General features: G+C 45.6%; 1 protein-coding gene across 9 annotated transcripts in view; it reads left to right on the top strand.

Annotated features, from left to right (window-relative positions):
- Positions 1–17,880: 17,880 nt before the first annotated feature.
- ATP2B1 (ATPase plasma membrane Ca2+ transporting 1) overlaps positions 17,881–19,546 on the top strand; it is a 66,939-nt gene continuing 65,273 nt past the window's right edge. For 3 of the 9 annotated variants that reach the window (XM_083400943.1, XM_083400938.1, XM_083400945.1), the window contains exon 1: positions 18,312–18,519. The gene's annotated coding sequence lies outside the window, so the exon portion shown is untranslated. The other 6 variants (XM_083400942.1, XM_083400937.1, XM_083400941.1 and 3 more) reach the window with 4 other exon arrangements.

Here is a 19,546-nt window from a genome sequence, read left to right as displayed (position 1 = left end):
CAGGATGGAAAAATATAGGACACAGAGTTCTCAAGAACTGTTTATGAACTGCCCATATGGTGTGGACACAAACAGTGTGAGCTTTCTGTATGAGCATTGTGAGGTTTGAAACCTTCCTTCCAAGCTAATAGATGCCTGCTGCAAAATGTGTTTCTTGCTTTTAGCACTGCTGGCTGTATATTTACGTTTCCATATACCACCATGAGAAAAATCCAAAAGGATTTCAACTGTCTCTTATAACAAGAAGCACTAGCAAAAGGCCTTTTTATACCTGCATCTCCTAGGATCATGCCACTTCTGAGTATAATTACAGCTGACACATTAAGATTTTATTTTTTTTTATCCTAGCAAGGAACCAGAAGTAGGCTTTGAAGATCTACAGCCCAGCTATTTGGCAGCCTACTGCTGTTCTCTAGACTTTTGTTGGTAATTCCATTTAATGACTCCTGAAATCTACAGGGCTGCAGGAGAATACTTTCAAGAGCAAATTACATGCCATCTGAGTCACACTGATGACAAATGCCTATACCATGGTGAAATATCAAATGTTCTTAATGCAGCAGATGGCTTTTTAAAAATTCTGTCATACAAAATATCACTTTGCTTGCAGCCTATCCTTTAAAATGCATTTTAGCATCGTATGCATATTGATGGTTTTCTACAATGAATTTAATAGCTTTAAAATGTCAGTGAAGCTTTTCTTTTCCTAGCCTGACTTTCTAAACAAATATATTTCTTTGTAAAGTTACATGCCATTTTTTTTATTTAAAAAAAAATGTCCCAATGATACTTTAAACAGAAATTCTTTCTTTGTATCCACACAGATAATACTTATAGATCTGATTGATGGAACAGAATGTAACAGATATAAAGGACACTTTCTAAGGCTATATTCAACTCCAATGTAAGGTGAAAAACCCAGTACAAATCAATTGCATGGAAACAAATTTCATCACAATGAAGATGACATGCTGCAAGCAACACTAACATTGTAATGCAATTCATTCAGATCCTATGCTTTAACACTCCTTTTGACAACCATAATGTATGTAATTGTCTTTAAATGTGCCTGTGTGAAATGAGTCCCAAATCTGCACAATTAGAACGCAGCATTTGAAACCAGCTTTGAACTTGAATGTGCACTGGTATAAATAGGTGTGCAAGGACTTTAAATAATAAAGGTTAAGTCCAGTCGAATTCAACTTTGGGATGCAGTGCTCAGGGCTCGGGACCCCACTCTGCCTAAAATGGCAGCATGGGGCTTGCGTCCACCAGGCAGACTCCGTGAGCAGTTCGCCGCACCACCACCCCTCTGGGCGGATTGCTGCAGTGCCCCTGTGGGCAGCTTGCTAGGCCCCGCCGCTCTGGGTGCCGGGGCAGCTAGCTATGCCCCTGTTTGGCAGGAGCTGGGATGGAGCAAAGGGAGCTCACCCCACTATGTGGATTCAAACTGCCGACCTTTCAACTGACAAGCCCTAGAGGCTTGGTGGTTTAGCCCACAGCACCACCCGCGTCCCTGCTTTCAATAACAGGGTAGCAATGGGCCTGAACAAACAAATCTGGACCAGAAGGTGAGAGAAATCTATGTAAAGATGCCAGGTAACTGTCTAATGTTTTGATCAACATTGATTGATCTTCAGATTCTCCAGCACCTCTCTTGTAAACATAACTACAAAGATTAGAATTGTATTGTTGGCACGGCAACAACAAAATAAATCTCCCAGCAACAACGGTAATTGCTTATTTACAGTGTGTCTGTGTAACCACACAAGTGAAATATATGTTGGTTGGAACTGATGAGTCATCAGTTTCATATTTTTAGCATTGCAACAAAACAGGAAAGCCATGGCGAAAACTAGCTGGGTTGTGATAAAAAGGAGCGCATGACATCCTTTCACTGCACCTAGGAGATTAACATAACATCTAAAACCTGCAAACTGGGTCCTGATAGGACTATGGCTTTATCCCCACCCTCATCCCCCTTCATTTTGCTTTTATCCATTATAAATTTCACTGTGTCTGCACAAGATCACCATCATTTCCCCCTTACTTACTAGGACAAATTATGGTAATGCCAGTGAGCATTGCCCATAGGGAAATGCACTTACTTGCATATATTAATTTATTTCAACATACTGAAGCTGAAAATTGTCCATTGGCTAACCTTGAGATTGATTTGCTTTATCAGACCAGAACAAATTATCAAAGGTGGGTCTCTCTGCCCCTGCTTCCTTCTAACCAAGAATGGCATTTACACGCATGTTTGGTGTGTGGTGTGTGTTTTACTACATGCAGATTTGTTATGAGCTCATGCAGCCGGGACAGGAGTGCTTGGCGTCGGAAGAGTCGGACACAACTGAACGACTAAACAACATGCAGCCGGGTGAGTGGGCCCTCAACCAATTCCCCTAAATCAGCACTTCAGGGTAGCAAAGATGGCACATATAATAGTTTTGGACTCATATTTTGAGTGCTCCTGCACACACATTTCAAAACAAATACTGCTATCACTAAAACAAGAATACAGAGGTGGCGATGCTGGCAAGTGAAAACTTACCATCTACGATTAATTAATTTATGCCACCCATACTCTGACAATCAGATGTGACATATATGGGGTGCAGCAAAAGGATTATGGACCATATCATATAATTTACTTCCACTCAAAAGCAGCCCATTTTCTAAACTCTCTTATTTATGCCCTGCTCTTCACAGTGTGATATCTATTGTTTAGGCAGGCTTAAGGCTTGCAGGAAACAATGGCGTGACATTGGCTACTTCTGTCCTCAATCTTTATGACAACCAGTTATTTCTCACCCCTCCACCCACCGCCATAGTGGTGGCTGTCAGACGGGGCAAGTGGTCCGGGCAGCTGGGGTAGGGGTACATGCCAGGGGGGTGCGTGTGGAGTCCACATGTAGGGTGAACGGAGCCCATCTCCAGCAGGCTCCTCGCCTGCTGCCTCCATCCACCTGACCACTAGACCAACCCACCTGCTGCCATGCCTCAGCTGCCAGGGCTCTGTGCTTATTGTGGGGGCGCCTGATTGTGCCCCCTCAAAAATGTGCAGCCGGGGCCATGCCCCCCCTGGATCCTCTGGTGATTATTGTCCATTGAGCCTGGTAGGGCAGAAGCCAGAGAGCCCAAAGTAGGTGGAGCCAGAGCCAATGACAGGAAGACCCTCCCCCAATTGCTTGTAAGGAAGCAGGTAAGTAGGGGCTGCCCAGGTTAATGACAGGTTATTGGGGCAATGCCACATATACCCTAATGGACCAGTCTCCACAGCCCAGCCATCTCCTTTCTGGCCCTTCCCCTTTTGAGCTCTGGGTGCTCCCCATGTCAGTTTGGCTTTGTTTCTCAGAAAACCTTATGGGCAAACTGAGGCAACACTTCCTGTTTGTTGTGGACTCTGCTAATCCTCCTCAACACATCTTGCCCATGGTGTGATCCAGCTTGGTAGCATGAAAGATGATGTGGAACACCCTGATTTGTCTTGTTATTCGGGGTACACAGAGAGCTAATGCACACTCTTAGAAAACACATGAAAGAGAACGTATATTAGCATGACGGAAACCACTGCACATATAAGAAGTGGATGTGCTTTTAGGAATGATTTTGTTATGTTTTTCATCTTGTTTCCCAAAAATCCAAGTTTCGGGATGAACTCGGACTGGGTTCTAATAGCAGCTCAGACCTCAGGGAAATTGGGTAAATAGGCACTTTTTATTTTATGTCTGCAAAAGAATGTGCTAAATCTGTGTTAAAGATCAGGATAGATAAATTAGCATTAGGAGATTTGTTCTCATGCAGCTTCTCTATGTAAGTCATTTCCTGAAGGCACTCTGCTGTAGACTGCTCCAATGAAATAAGTAATTATAGTTTATGTGTTCCAAAAGAGAGAGAGAGAAAAGAATGTGGTTAACATGGGTTTATTATAGATTATTGTAGATGGGTCATAAAATTGATTGGGTTTTTTATTTCTAAGTTTATTGAGTTTTAAGAAGTCATGTGTGGATTTCAGTCCCCGTAATAATCACTACATCTTTGCACAACCTGTCATACATGCATCAGATAACTGACTCTGGTCTGCGCAGAACAGTATTTCTTTTGTAGATGCAAAGTCTCAGCTCTCTGCTACAGCCATACTACCATTGTTCATTTCCTATCAGATCCTATAAAGGAGTAAAAGGTTCTGGATTTTTGCTAAATACATTTATTTGATAACATTGTAGAGAAGTAGCTGAGCAACATAGGTAGAACGCATGACTCAATGATCCAGCACATGCTTTGAATTTATATGCTCTCGGGTTCAATTCAGAAGACAGGAGTGCCTGGTATGCTCTGGTCCATGGGGTCACAAAGAGTCGGACACAACTAAATGACTAAACAACAACAACAAAGGTTCAATTCATAAGATTGTAGTTAAGTAGTTGAAAACTACTTAAAATTTCTAATTAAAGTAACAATGAAGAATAATTGTGATACAGTGGTTAGAGTGCACTTGTGTGGTTAGAGTGGTTCGACTGGACTTGTGAGACCAGGGTTCAAATCTTCGCTCAGCCATGAAGCTTGCTGGGTGATCTTGTCCCAGTCATCGCTTCTCAGCCTAACCTATCTCGCAAAGTTGTTGCAAGGATGAAATAAGAAGAGGAGAACTCCATAAGCCACATTGAACTTTTTAGATAAAAGGTGGGGTATATAATAAACAAGCAAGCAAACATATTTGCCTGAAATCTTGAAGAACTGCCACATACAACAGCTCCTTATAAACTCCCTGGCTCCTTAATCTAGCCCTTTCTACTTTACAGGATGGGATTCTGTTTTAATCTGTGTCTCTTTGGGCAGTTCTCACACTCCAAGCACATAGAGTAAGCCTTGGGCTGGTGCATGCTCTGTCAACTCACATATAATTGATAACGACAACCAGGGCCTACACCCATCAGTACCTAGGTGCTCTTTACGCTGATTATATACATTGTTTGGGAGTGCGCCAAGCAGGGTACACGGGTTAGGGGGCGCAATACTTGCTTTGCTCCGGGTGCTGGTAACCCACACTACACCACTGCATGATACTCTGAGCCCAAACCTTAGCTTAGCACAGTGCAGGAGCAAAAAGGACAGCGAAGGAGCAAAGCAGCTAGGAGGTGCTCAGAGAGATTACACATGTTTGGCTTACCGAGTTGTGAGAACTAAGCCGATGACACAAATAAGTGGTGAGGCATCTTCCTATCACAATCTCTACTTGCTTGGGGAGGGGGGTGAGTAAAGACAGCAAGTGGCAGGAAGTCAAGAGAAAACACTGACCTGGCTAGAGGCCTAAGGGAGCATCAGTCAAGGAAATGATGTTACTCATAAGAAAGAGGATTAATGTTAATGATTACACTTTATTTATCAGAAAAAGAGCATAAAGGGTTATGCACGAGTGGTGCGTGTTAAGAGAATGTACTTTAGAGGCTGAGGCAGCAGGCTTATTTGTAGTGGTTCAGCTGAGTTTTCACATATTAGCACATGCTAACATATGAAAGGACCCTTGTCTGTGGCCAGAGTCCCTAATACGTTGGGATCATATGCAGGAAAGATTTGCCAAATATATGGATAATTGTATAAGGATGGAGGTTTGTGTCAGGCCATTTGCAAAGATTCTTGAAGGTATGAGGCATCCTCCTTGTTTTAAATTCAATGTGTAGGATGATTGAGTCATTAGAACAATTTTTTTAGCGTGCATTGTCACCAGAAAATGGAGCCTTCAAAAATCAAATGCAATCTACATCACTGAGGGAAAGTGGAGGAAGGGGGAATATATTATGTTTGACTCACTTCAAACATAAAATTAATTCTATGCTACACAAGCATTTCATTAATTATTTTTATAGAATCAGCACAGTAGTACCTCAGGTTACAGACGCTTCAGGGTACAGATGCTTCAGGTTACAGACTCCACTAACCCAGAAATAGTACCTTGGGTTAAGAACTTTGCTTCAGGATGAGAACAGAAATTGGGCGGCAGCAGCACAGCAGCAGTGGGAGGCCCCATTAGCTAAAGTGGTACCTCAGGTTAAGAACAGTTTCAGGTTAAGAACGGACCTCCAGAACGAATTAAATTTTTAACCAGAGGTACCACTGTACTTATGTTCACTTTCCTGCAAACTGTATCATGGCTCTCTTGACCAGGAGAAATGGGAGTCCGTCTCATTCTTTGTCGGGCCTAAACATTAGAAAATCTTCAAGACTAGGTATGCAAAGATCTGATTCTTTGTAGCAGGAGAAAATGGTAATGTTAATGACCCATTGTGAATCCACATCAACATTCCCTAAGGCTGCAATCCTAGGCACACTTATTTGGAAGTAGACTGCATTAAACTCAATCCTTCAGAATAAACATGCATACCATCAAACAGTTCCTTTAACTAACTCTACATATTACCCTCCCCATCCCTAAATGCTTTTTTCAAACATATGACACAATTAATTTTAAAAGAGATAAATGAAAGATGCAATGAGATATTTGGTGGTTTGGTGGAAGGAAAAATTGCTGGACGACCACCCCTTCTCCAATTCTCCGGTAAATAAAACATTTAATAAAAAAGAACTAAGGCTGATAAATCACAGAGAGACTTTTTCTCAAAGTATTAGTAGTGGGTAGGGCTCATTGGCTTAGTTGGGGCACCAGGCAAAAAGAAATCTTAGGAATGTAGTTAAAATATTTTAGAGCAGTTTATTTGACATATTTCATACCATCATGGTGAAAATATTATGCTGCACACTGAAAAAGTAATAAAGTCCCATTGCTGAAAGCTCAATTTATTTTGTCTGTTAAACCTTTACTGAGAAGCAGAGATTCTATTGTTTATGAACATGGTACTAAGTATATAGATTTTGTGAGTAATTATTAGTAAGGCTATGAAAGTCAAATATATTGATAGAAATTAGTACCTCCAAGGAAACATTATTGTGACATGCAGATAACTGTTTCCTGAAATTTTATTCTCTTGTGTGCTTATGTGACTATGATAACTGAACATATGGAGATTAGGATGAGTGTAGGAGTCAAAGTGTTTATCTCTAACTAACAGCTCTATAAAATTAACAAATAAAAGTTTCAGCCTTACTCATACAGACCATTTAGCTTAACAGCTTTCATGTATTATCCATATGAAAATGCTGGGGACCAAGGAAAAAGAGAAAAATATATATGACAATTGCCATCTTATTTCAGGAGAAGCTCTTCTGTCTAACTGGTGGATTCAGGAAAAAACCAAACCATATCTTTTTGGTAAGGAGTGCTAGCTTTTGCGGTTTCTAAGCACTGAGAATCAAGTCTACAAAAATCCAACAGTAAGACTGCCATCTTTCTTTCTATCTATCCTGATATTCAGGAGTTCATTAATGAAGTTTATAGAGGTGAAGTGCTAGGAAAGGCAGCTGCTGCTAAATTTCTATCAGATGAAATTTACTGCAAATTTGGGCAAACATCCTCCAAAAATCATGGGAGTTCCACCACACTGGAACTGAAAATCTGGCTGCAATTCATTTACCTGAGCATAAGCCTTCCTGAATTCAATGTGACTTATTTTTGAGTAGCGATATATAGCAGGGTGGTTCAACCTCTCAGACCAAGTGTGCCACAAGAGTACTTCACCACAGAACCTGTGGGTCACACACGGAATTAAATTTACATATCATGAATTAAAGTGTTTTCATTATAGTTAATATTATTTAATATACACATTTAATATATTAAATTGAACATATATGATTAAATACACAACTAATAGGTCAACTCCCTGTCAGGGACATTGAGTCCCTGCCAAGATAAAAAAGCGGGGTATAAATAAATATAATAGCAACAACAATAATAATGACATTATTTTAGAAGCCTTCTAGTCCAAATCATTTGAGCCCCTTGAAGAAGTGTGCATGGGTTTGGGGGAGGAGACGGACAACAGCCGCCTCATCCACCTCACTTGCCTGCCAGTTGCCACAGCCACCACCGTCTTCCCCACACGTGTGGCCCCGTCAGCCCAAACTCCTGCAATCCCTGGCAGGCAGCCACTCACCACCCAGCGCTCTTTTGTTGTTGAGGGAAGAGGGGCCAAGCAACCAACCAGCGGGAGGAGAAGCTCTTATGGGAAAGGGTGGAAGAGCAGAGCCGCTGAAGGGCACTAGCAGGGCTGAAGGACACTAGCAGGGCTGGGTCACAGGCCATGTGTTGGACCACCCTGATGTATAGGATTGCACTTAGAGGCATCCAAGTGATCTATTTTATTCTTCCAGTTAGCAATGAATCTATTATTCTTTTACAAGTGTAGCTTCGGTATATTTTGTATCTTCTTATCTCGTATAGTTTATGTATTTTCTTCTGAAGGAGTTTTAATCAATGACATAATTATAGCTCTTTGTTGCTTGTGGGGGGAAAAGTTCATCTCCTCAGACGTAGACTATCAAAAAGAGAAGCAGTTTATTGTGAAGAGAACTGTTGAGATCTCATCAAACAGACAGTATCAGAGAGGTTTGCTTTCATTTAAAAAAAACACACACAACCCAGTGGATGCATTAGTTTTCATTCCAACATTTACCAGCAAGGCCTTTATTTAAAACTCCATCTCTCTGCCTCTCCTCATGCTCTTCAATCTCAGTCCCCCCTTTCTTGCACAGGTTAGGCCTTCCATTTGTCCCATTCCTGCCCCTGTACTTTCTGTCATGCTGCTCCCTATGTCTGGAACAGGATTACTGGTGAGGGTCTGTTGAGTCTGGAAACTGAGCTAAATGGTATGTACACTAAGCAAAGGGTGGTGAAAACAGCATCCCTGTGGTGAGTTCTTCCTCTCTCTGCTGTAACATTTGGAAGCCATCCCTATGTAATGCAGTAACATCATGTTGTAAGTTTTACCACCACTGTCAGCCAATGGCATGAATCACAACTTCAAAAAAAAAAAAAAAAACTGTATTAAGACCTCCTGCCAAGCAATAAGAAAATCACACCACAGTTCTGCATCTGATCAGAAGTTCTCATCATCACTTGGCAAGGCAATACAGGCAACTAATTTAAATGTACACCATAGGATGTTACAATCTGGTTTATTTATCCCTTAGAAAAACTTAAGTACTGCCTTTAACATAGGTATCCAGGCAATGTGCAACACAGAACAAGATAAAGGTCTACCAGGCTTGCATGTTCAATCATGGGCAGCTTCCAGCCTCCGGGAATGACGTCTCAACACCTTCAGGGAGATTTTGGCCACTCTTTTGACTTCCCGTGTGAAGAGGAACCTGAGGAAGGACCTCAGAAGAGGGTTGCAGGGTCCAGGTCAGTTCATAAGAGGAGAGGCATTGAAGTATTTGGGTCCTGAGCCATATAAGACTTTATAAGTCAAAACCAGCACTTTAAATTGGGACCAGAAACTAATTGGTAGCCAGTGCAGTTCAGACAGGATAGTTTAATTAAATACTTCACAGTAGTGAAGCAGCAGTAATATCTCTACCACTAATTAATACTAATTAATACTGTTATACTTTTTCAAGAGAAAAAATGGACATTGTCCCTTCCTGTTCACTACTGGCCCCATGGAGGAAGCAGCATGGAAAGCTGGTTGGTTACAGGACCAAGGAGAGCTCCTAATTAACTTTTTTTTTTCTGAGAGGTTCAGAAATGAAGACTACCAGTCTACCTCTGACCTCTTTTGGAGAACTGCCTTAAAGGGGCAGCTTATCCCACATTCCATGGCCATGACCTGCTCCTTGTGCTGTTGAACTACAAGTTAGTATGAGAGGCACATTGTTCCTTGAGCCCAGGGGAAGGTGGTTGTGAAAGTCTTCAGCTCCAAGGGCCGCAGTGCTGTGACATCACTGCTTCCCAATGTTGGGATCACCAGCATCAGAATCAAAGCTAGGAGTAGCCATCTGAAAGTAGGATATTGAGCCAGCTCCAAGGACATGGAGATGCCAGCACTGGCACAAACAAAGCTCACAGGTTCAGCCCACTCACAGAAGTGCCTGTTTGCTTGCCCAGAGCACAGACACCTGTTGTTTGCCATGCTAAGGCTTGTGCCCACTCCACTGTAGAATAGGAAGAGACAGAGTGTGTGTAGCTTGTTGGGTCAATGTTTCAGCTCACACTTAACTATGTAATTCACAAGCTGTGCCTTGCCTATGCATCAATCAGATCTGTGCATTAAAGAATTTGGTAGAAACAGAAATTCAGCAGTGAGGGTCAGGATAGGCAACAACATTGGCCTAATTTTTAACTATTATTATGATTATCGTGATTATTCCTCCCTGTCACCCCTGCTTTGTGTAGCATCCTGCCTGACAAAGCATTCTGGAAGCTTCTGTGACATTCTGGTTAGTCCAAATAAAGGTTTTGCCCAACTGTGGATTTTGGAGGTTCCCTCCCCTTGTGGACCAATACACTAGTTTTGTTTTTTTCACGTTCCTGGTGGATTGTGCATCACACCATCATACATCCCCAGGAGCTACTGCAAGAGGCATTTTGACTTCAAGGTACCCATTTAGCTCAGAAAAGGAATAAATTACTTCATGTAGCAATTAATTATGGCAAGCTATACTTGCTGACAACAAGCTAGTGTGAAGACAGTAATCTCTACTCCCACTTACTCAAGAGGAAAGCATTATGTGATAAACCCTCTTTTCTGCCCACCACCATGTAGAGTAATAAAGGAGTAATAAAAGAAGGCTGAGGCAACCTTGTCAAATTAATCTTATAACATTCATTTCTAGATTTTGTAATATGATTACAAGATCCACATTAAAAATATTGGAGTAAAGTGTTTAAAAAGTAGAGATGTGCCAGCATAGTTGCTGTACTAGGCTTAATACAGGATTTGTACTGATTTGCTGTACTAATATGTAGTATTTTCTTTGACTTTTGCAAATCTGAAAGACATAACTGGTGCTGGATTGCCTATTAGACAGAGAATGCTGGAGTGAGGCTTTGCCAATATGAGCTACTGCAAGTTTATTATTTGTTTGTTTGCTTGCTTGCTTGTTGGAATATTTATAGATCGCCTCTCAAATAAAGTATCAGGGTATTATGCAACAAAATTTAAAGTACATAAGGCATAAAGCACCATACAAACAATGCAAAATGATAATAAGAATGGCTGGCTCACTTTTTAAAAGTTTAAGCAACTGAATAAGCCTTTCAACATAAAAATATCTTCAAGATATGTCTGAAGGTTGGCCGCAATGATGGCTGCTAAATTTCTGCTGGAAGAGTATTCCCATAGCATGGGACCAGCAACTCTAAATGCCCAACTTTTGGATGAAGCTTCTAGTCAGCCTTCTGAAACACAGAAGGCAACTAACATCTATTCCCCAGGTGGCCTTGGTGACTGAGCTTGGATGTAATGCCACAGGCAGCCGTTAGGATATCCTGGGCTCAAGTTGTCCTGGGCTTTGTATATTATCACAAGAACTTTGAACCTGGACCAGTAGCATATGGGCAGCAAGTGCAGATATTTTAGCAGAGGTGTCACATGCTGTTGGCTGTCTGCCCATATCAGCAGCCTAACCATTGTATTCTGCACTAGTTTAAGCTTCAAGATCAGGCCCAAAGGCAGTCCCACAAAGAGTGCATTGCAGTAGTCCAGTCCTAAGATCATAGATGCATGGATACAATTGGCAGGCAGTGCAGAGTTCTGAACAGGAGTGTCAGGTTGTCATTCTGTTCAGCAAGTGTGCTAACTGTAGCTTCAGGCTCAAATTCACGGGGAGCCCCACATGGAGTGTGTTGCAGTAATTCAGTTTTGAAGTTACCAACTACAGTAGCATTGTCAAGCTAAACTATTCAGGAACAGCCATAGCTGTCAAACCAGCTGAAGCTGATAAAAGGTACTCCTGGCCACCGATGCTGAGGCTGCAGTAACAAAGCTGCCTCCAGAAGCACACCCAGACTGTGAATCGGATCCTTCAAAGGGAGTAGTAGTAGTAATAATAATAATAATAATAATAATAAATTTTATTTATACCCCACCCTTCCTGGCCAAGACTGGGCTCAGGGCGGCTAACATCAGGTATAAAAACAATTGATTAAAATACAACTTAAAAACAGGATTAAAATACAACTTAAAATGCAGCCTCATTTCAGTGGAAGCCCAGATCAAAACTGTTTGGGGGAAGAAAAATCAAATCTTCACCAAGGCCAATATCCAGACTGGTCCTACGTGGGCCAGAAAAAAGCCAGGGAAGTCGCCAAATAGGGGTTCCATCACAGAAGGAAAAGGAAAGAGGGGGAGAGGATCAGGCTGATTCCAAGCCAACAACTCTGTTCTCTTGAGACAGAGGTTCCACAAGACCGGAGCCAGTATTGAAAAGGCGCTGGCCCTGGCTGAGGCAAATCTAACTTCCTTAGGGCCCAGGACCTCTAGAGTGTTGCTATTTATGGACCTTAAGGTCCTCCGCAGGGCATACCAGGAGAGGCGGTCCCATAGGTATGAGGGTCCTAGGCCGCAAAGGGCTTTTAAGGTCAAAACCAGCACCTTAAACCTGACCAGGAGCCAGTGCAGCTGGAAAAGCACTGGGTGAATGTGGTCCTGCGGCGAGGACCCCATAAGGAGCCTCACTGCGGCATTCTGTACCCACTGGAGTTTCTGGGACAACTTCAAGGCCAGCCCCGCGTAGAGCGAGTTACAGTAGTCAAGCCTGGAGGTGCCCGTCGCATGGATCACTGTGGTCAGATCAGGGCGGGAAAGGTAAGGGACCAAAGGTAAGAGTACAACCCCATCCAAAGCAGGCAACCGGCCAATTTGTCAGACACAGGACCTACTCTCTCACAGCGACCCCCATCTTACCAGGATTCAAGTTCAGTTTATTTTCCCTTATTCAGCCCACCATTGCACCCAGGCACCAGTCCAAGGCGTGCACAGCTTCTGCTGTTCTAGATATCAGTGACATAGAACAAAGTGTGATCAACATACTGGTGGCACCTTGCCCCAAAGTTCCTAATGACTGCTGCCAATTGCTTCATGTAGATGTTAAATGGCATAGGGAACAAGATAATGCGTTGCGGCACCCTGTAGTGTAATTGCCTGGGACATTAGAAACACTCTCCCAACAGGGGTGGACCTTGGTAATGTGCAACCCTTGCTTCACTCTCAGCCAAGGTCACCCACCAGGGTGACTAAAGCCAGACCCAGTCCCATCAGCTCTCAGCAACCTCTGAGCCACCCAAAAGAGCTCTGCCTGCTGGAGGATACAAGAGACTGTGAAATGAGCCTTCTTCACTACTTGCACTGCCACATTATGTGCACTGACCTCCTCTCGATTGACTTCACTTGCGTCAGTTGCACTCTAGTCATTCATCTGGCTTGCTTCATATCCTGCAGCTGCCCAGAGTATCAAGGAGCTACTGGAGACAGTGCTCAAGTGTCGACCATCCATCTCATCTCACCATTCCATCGTGAGACTAGAGCTTAGACAAAATCATCACCTTTCCCCTCTGAAAAGAACCCTAGAGCATTCAGGAATGTGTCATGTCCTATCAGTCTCTGGGGGCAGGCTATCCAAACACCACCCAAAGGCCTTCAGGAGTGGGAGGGAAATTGTCACCACCTATCCAAAGGTCACCAGATAATGGTGTGGCTGTGGCAAGGGAGTTCATTGCTTCATCCCTCAAATCACTTGAAGAAGACTGCATCAAGGGTATACCCTGCTTGATTTGTTGGACCAATGACCCTTTGAGAAAACCCCAGTTTTCATGGGGGCATGAAGTCCCAAATCAACCCAACAGCAGCATCCATATGGATTCTGGGGTCACCTAAAATTATCATCCTGTGGTGTTCCAATACCATGCCAGATACCATCTTGGCCAACTTGGTCAGGAAGGGCACTGGGCAGCAATGGGGTTGATATGCCCAATCTGTGTCTCTGGCTCAACACCAGGTGCAAACTCTTTAAGCCTGTTCCAGGATCAATAGGTTTTCTGGTCAGGGAGATGGTACTTCTATAAAAAATGGCCAGATGGGTACTAAACCTTGGTGGACACTGCCGAATTAGGTAAACTTTTTCATCCTCAATAAAATAAAATTGTGGATGAGAATATTGTTCTAGACTACTGATCTACAATTAAGAAACCACACCACCAGACCACAGGGTTTGCCAGATTTGTATTTAAGGCTTCCTGGTAGATGAGAGGAAATGTGTATCTGAATTTGCTACCTTCTTCTCTTGTTTATGGGAACAAAAGGATATAATTATTTCCAGGGAAGAAGCAAAACTGTAGCATTAAAAATGGCATTTCAAAGAGAGTGAGATCACCAGGTTCAGTGTCTGAACCTTAAGAACTTATCTCATTAGTTTTTTATAGTTACCATTTCCACTTAGGAACTAGAAAATGAAGAATTGAGTGGAACACATCTGCTAGTCCCAAAAAGCTGTGTTCCCAAATGCAATTTTTAAAATGTCTGGATAAGTCTTGCTGAGCCACAGTGATCAGTACAGATGAGGACATTGATCTGCAGAGAGAAAGAGAATTTTGTATATGTGATGTATTTTTATTCTCTCCTACTGGGAAGACATGCAAGAGAATCACATAAATTAGTCTGCAGGATGCGTCTGTTCATTGTTTTGATTTTTCAATTGACCTAAATATATCTGGCATAAGGTAATACTCAGCTGCATTCAGAAAGGAAATAAATATTGCAGTGACTCTTATTTGATTGCATTCTTTAAAAAAGAACTTTGCTGGGAGGGAGGCAAACTGAGGCTAAATAAGAAACAGCATAAAGTAGTATATAGCCATTTCAACAGATCTGATAGGATTCTTTTGACTGACTCTTGGGCTCTGTTCTATAGTAGGCAGTGTGCCCTGCATTGCCTCTCCTCACCCTACCCACTGCCAGGCCCCAACCTATCACCATAACTTCAAACATCCCAGGCGTGTTTCTTTAAAATCATTTGTATGTGTGCATAAGGCACAGAATTAAAAAGAAACATTACAGTCTGGCCCATCATGTCCTCACTACCCAAGTATTTGGGTAGCTTACCAGAGGAAATCTGATAAGGTAGAAAAAGGTACCTATTTTTATATTACATGCTCTATTGAATTATATAAGCTCAAATTCACCAAGAATCTCAAACATAAATTTGAAATATTACTACTTTAAGCATTGATGGGGACCCCCATTAAGTACTGGGATTGTTTATGAGAGTGCCCAACTCATAATGCAGGTAGAAAGCATTTAATTAAATTGGTTTTGTTTCCTTTTTTGTTCTCTTTCCATTGCACCGTTGTCCTCTATATTTCTTTCTTCTTGTGCTAGCCATGTGATTAAAGAGAATAAATGATTTTGCGATTTTTTTTATGATTAGGGAAAACTTTTATCATGTCCTTTTTCGTCTTTCATTGTATAAGACATAACAAGGAACTTAGCCTTTCTCCACAACCCTTTCACCACATCTCTTTGGTCAGAAAAAGCTTTCTTTGATCAGAAAGAGTATTGTGAGCAAGTCTCCTCTGTGTTACTGATTTTGGAGTAAATATTGTGCTTTTGAAATTGCATCTTTTGCTCCATCCATGGACAGTGACAGTGAAGATTAGCCAGCCCTACCTCACCCAGGAAGCTTTGCCAGTGATATGAGAAGACACAAGAGAAGAAAAATGTTGTAAGGCTAGGACTTACTGAAGAACATGAAAGATCACTCAGATGTGCGAAGCACAAGTTTCAACAGTCAGACTCCAGAGGCAGATTTAGGATGAGCTGGGGGCAATGAAGCAGGATGCCTAATATTTTAAAATGTTCCCACCCCAGTAATATTTACATTTTTCTGTCACATATTATGACACATTTTTTATGTGAACATTTATTGCAATTGTATGTGAAGAGCATTGTGTTAAGATTGAGCAAGAGGTAGCACTACTTCAGAGTGCACTCTATTCATGTCGCTTCTAAGTTTAGTACAAGTGTCTTGGAAGACAATGGGTGTGGACCAGCCTAAGAATAAACATTATAGTATTTGCACCTGGCAAAATGAGAGGCTGCGTAATAGGGAAACCCTGTGAAAGCCGGTGTGTGAGAACTGAACATGTTGAAGGCAGTATCTGCCCCTCTTCAGGAATACAGTGCCAATGAGCAGAAGGTGGAAATAACAGCTTAAGTGTACCTTAAATCAGGAGCTCTGATTTAGGCGGAAGCTGTGTTCAGTAAGGCGCCAATACAGTGGTACCTTGGGTTAAGTACTTAATTCGTTCCGGAGGTCTGCTCTTAACCTGAAACTGTTCTTAACCTGAAGCACCACTTTAGCTAATGGGGCCTCCCGCCGCCGCCACGCCGCCGGAGCACAATTTCTTTCTCATCCTGAAGCAAAGTTCTTAACCCGAGGTACTATTTCTGGGTTAGCGGAGTCTGTCAAGTGTCTGTAACCTGAAACGTCTATAACCCAAGGTACCACTTATGATGAATAGAATTAGGAAGCCTCATGATTCCATAATACTGTCATCATTGATGCTATGACTGTACCAGGATGTGTGTTTCCTGTAAATTTTGACATTTGTATCACATTGGAACCATAGTGGATCACTGTTCCTCCTACTTCCAGACATAGTCCTGGTGCAGGTCTATACATAACACAGGCATGGACCTTCAAACAAATTGGGCACAGTGTTTTTGTATGATGTCTGGTGAAAGACAGGCAGGATTCTCCGCCAAACGTGAACATCATTTCCCTGTTACCTCAACTTTCATTTGAACTCCGTGTGTGCAGCTGACCCACAGAGAACATGGAAGCCACCCAGCTATAATGCACCCCCAGGACCAAACAGTTTAGGACTGGGCTAGCAACGTCGATGGAGAATAAAACGGATTTAAAGGCTGAGCACCACCACGCTTTTATACATATGATCTCTAATATAAACGGCAGCTCTTCACTTTGTCCCTCACCCCCTTCCTCTCACGCACACGCTGCCGCGAGGCTCCTCAAAAGCAACTGCTCTGGCGAGGCGAGGAAGTGACTAAACACGAAGCAGCAGCACGCGTCGTCATCTTTGTTCTGACAGGGAGGACATGACAGGCGGCAGAGCGAGAGATCCGGTCTCTCCAAGCGCCCCCTCCCCCGATCATCATCAAGTGTCAGTGACGGAAATCGGTCGCCTCTCCCTCCTCCGTGGTCTCTGTCTGTAAATGCCGGCCCTCTGAGGGAACGTCGTGTGCATTGGCTTGTGTGCACTGCCTTCTAACCCCTTCAGGCCCACCTCCCGCTCCTCCCTAAGACGGCCCATCGCTCAGGCACGTCGAAGTCCCGTCTCTCGTGCTGTCATTTCAATCGCAGACGCCGCTCGGAAGGGCGAACGGCCGCCGCTCGGGGTTTTCTCTGCGGTCTCCTCGAGGGCGCATGTTTCGCGCTCGCGAGCTGACAAACGGTGACCTCCGCCTCCTTTGGCAGTTGGGTCTTCTAACCGCCCCCTCCCCCCGCCCAAATCCTCCTCCACACGTCCCTCGCCTTTCCCAGCCTGAAGTGAGTCAATGGCCAGAGCGACTTGCGCGGGCCCCAGACGACCCCCTGCCCGCAGTTTGTGGAGTGGGGGTGGCCCAATGGAGCGGGGGGGGAGGCGGGGACGTGCAAGTGTGGTGGAAGAGGAGGGGCAAAAGCGCCTTAGCTTCCCCCCCCCCCTCCCCAGGGAGACGCTCGTGGCAAAGTCAACGACCCGGAGCCCGCCGGGCCTCATCAAACGCCTCAGCCCGACCCACATACGTCATGGAAACAAGCACGTCAGGCAACTCCGACCAATAGCGGGAGGTCGGGGAGGCGGAGAAAGCGGCACGCACCGCCCCTTCAGGCGCCAGTGCCAATCGGAGGCTCCGCCCTTTCTCTCCCCCGCCTGCCCCCCCCACCAGTGAAGGCGCCGCGCCTTCAGACCCCCGCCTCTTCCTCCAACCCAAGCGAGACCCTGTCACGTGACGGGGACCGGGGAGAGAGTGTGAGTGAGTGTGTGAGTGAGGGGGGGTCGGGCCGGTTCGGAACCCGGTGGCTACCGTCGCTTTGGGGAGGAGGGCTCGCCTGAGGAGAAGCGGGCGAACGGACTAGTAAGTGGCCGACCCTCGCGGTGGAGAGCGAGCGAGCGTGCGAGCAGCGGAGAGGGAGAGCGAGCCGGGCCGCCTGTGGCTGGGAGGCGGCGAAGGCAGCGGCTCCCTCCCGCGCGGCATATGGCTCGGCGAAGGGAGCCGAGCGCTGCCCGCACGCCTCTCTGCCGCTGACTAGCGAGGGCGAGGCGCTGCTGCTGGGGAGCTACCGCGGAGGGCGGGGCAGGGCGCCCGGCTCCCTCCTCCTCCTCCCCTCCCTCCTTCCTTCCCTCCCTCGCTCCGGCTGCTGCTGCTGCCGCCACCTCCTCTCTCCCTCCCTCCCTCTCTCCCTCCGTCCCCTCCCGGTCTCAGGCGGGCTTGGCTGGGGCTCGCGCGCTCTGGGGCGGGGTGGGGGGATCCTGTGCAGCAGGCAGGCACTGGAGGTGGAGGCGGCGGCGGCGGCGCTGGCCGCGTGTGGGGCTTGGCGGCGGCGGCGGACCCTGAGGTAAGAGGCGGAAGGGTGGGCAGCGTGCGGCCGGGCAGCCCGAAGAGAGGACGCGGCGAGGGCGTCGGACGGGGCACCTCCGGAGGCGCAGGTGGCGAGGCGCCGCGGAGCAGCGCAGGCCAGGCGGGCTGGGGGATTAGCCTGCCGGAAGGAGGCGGCCGCGGGGTGGGGGTGAGGGGCAGGAGACCTGGGCCCTGCCCGCGCCCCTCCTTCCCACGGGGAGCCCACGCCGGCCGCCTCGAAGCCAGGCGCGGCATGACCTTGAGGGCAGCCCGGGAGCAGCGCCTACGGCCGCCCGCCCGCCACCTTCTCGCTGGGCCGGCAGCTGGGCGAGGGAAAGCGAGAGAGCTCTCCCCTCATGCCCCTCCGGTTGGTCAGCGTTCATCTCCCCGTCCGCCGACGCGCGGCGGCGGCTGCTCTTTAGAATGGGCCGCCGGGCGCCCGTTAGGTGAAGGTGCTTCTTGGTCTCCGGTTTGCTCTGCCAGGCTAAGTAGCCGGGATTACGCCGCCGCCACTGCACGGCATTATCATCCTCGGCAGCCTTGAGCTTCTATTTACCCGCCCTGCGGGGCGCCCAGCCGCCCGGCCAGCCTCTCTCCTCTTGGGGAAGGGAGTCGGGAGCCGGAGGCTGGCTGCCGAGGGTCCTCCTGCTCCTACCTGCTAAGCCTGACTCCTTGCTTTCAAGTCAGGGGTTGTGGTTGGGAATAGAGCGGAATGTCAGGCTTCTCTCTCCCCCCCTCTCTTGCACGAGCCCCTCTGTGTGGTTTATCACGACGTTAAAGTGATTTACTAATGGCTTAGTTGCATGTGTCGCTTATGAACATTTTGGAAGCGCCCTCGAATGCCGCGTGGGCCGGCGAGGCTGACCAAAGCAGCCTCCCCGGGGCAAGCGTCTGTATGTGAGGAAGGTGGCGTTAGGATTTATCCCATTTCATCGAAAGTTTTCATGACCCTGTCATCTCCGCCAAGTGGTATGCCTAAGCTTTGGATGTGACCACCACGTGAGTTCATGAAGATGCCTTCACGG

Source organism: Podarcis tiliguerta (assembly GCF_965153285.1).
Source record: "Podarcis tiliguerta genome assembly, chromosome: 10".
NCBI classification, from domain to species: domain Eukaryota; kingdom Metazoa; phylum Chordata; class Lepidosauria; order Squamata; family Lacertidae; genus Podarcis; species Podarcis tiliguerta.
The sequence above is the reverse complement of the archived record's forward strand: the minus strand, read 5'-3'. Positions and strand labels throughout refer to the sequence as shown.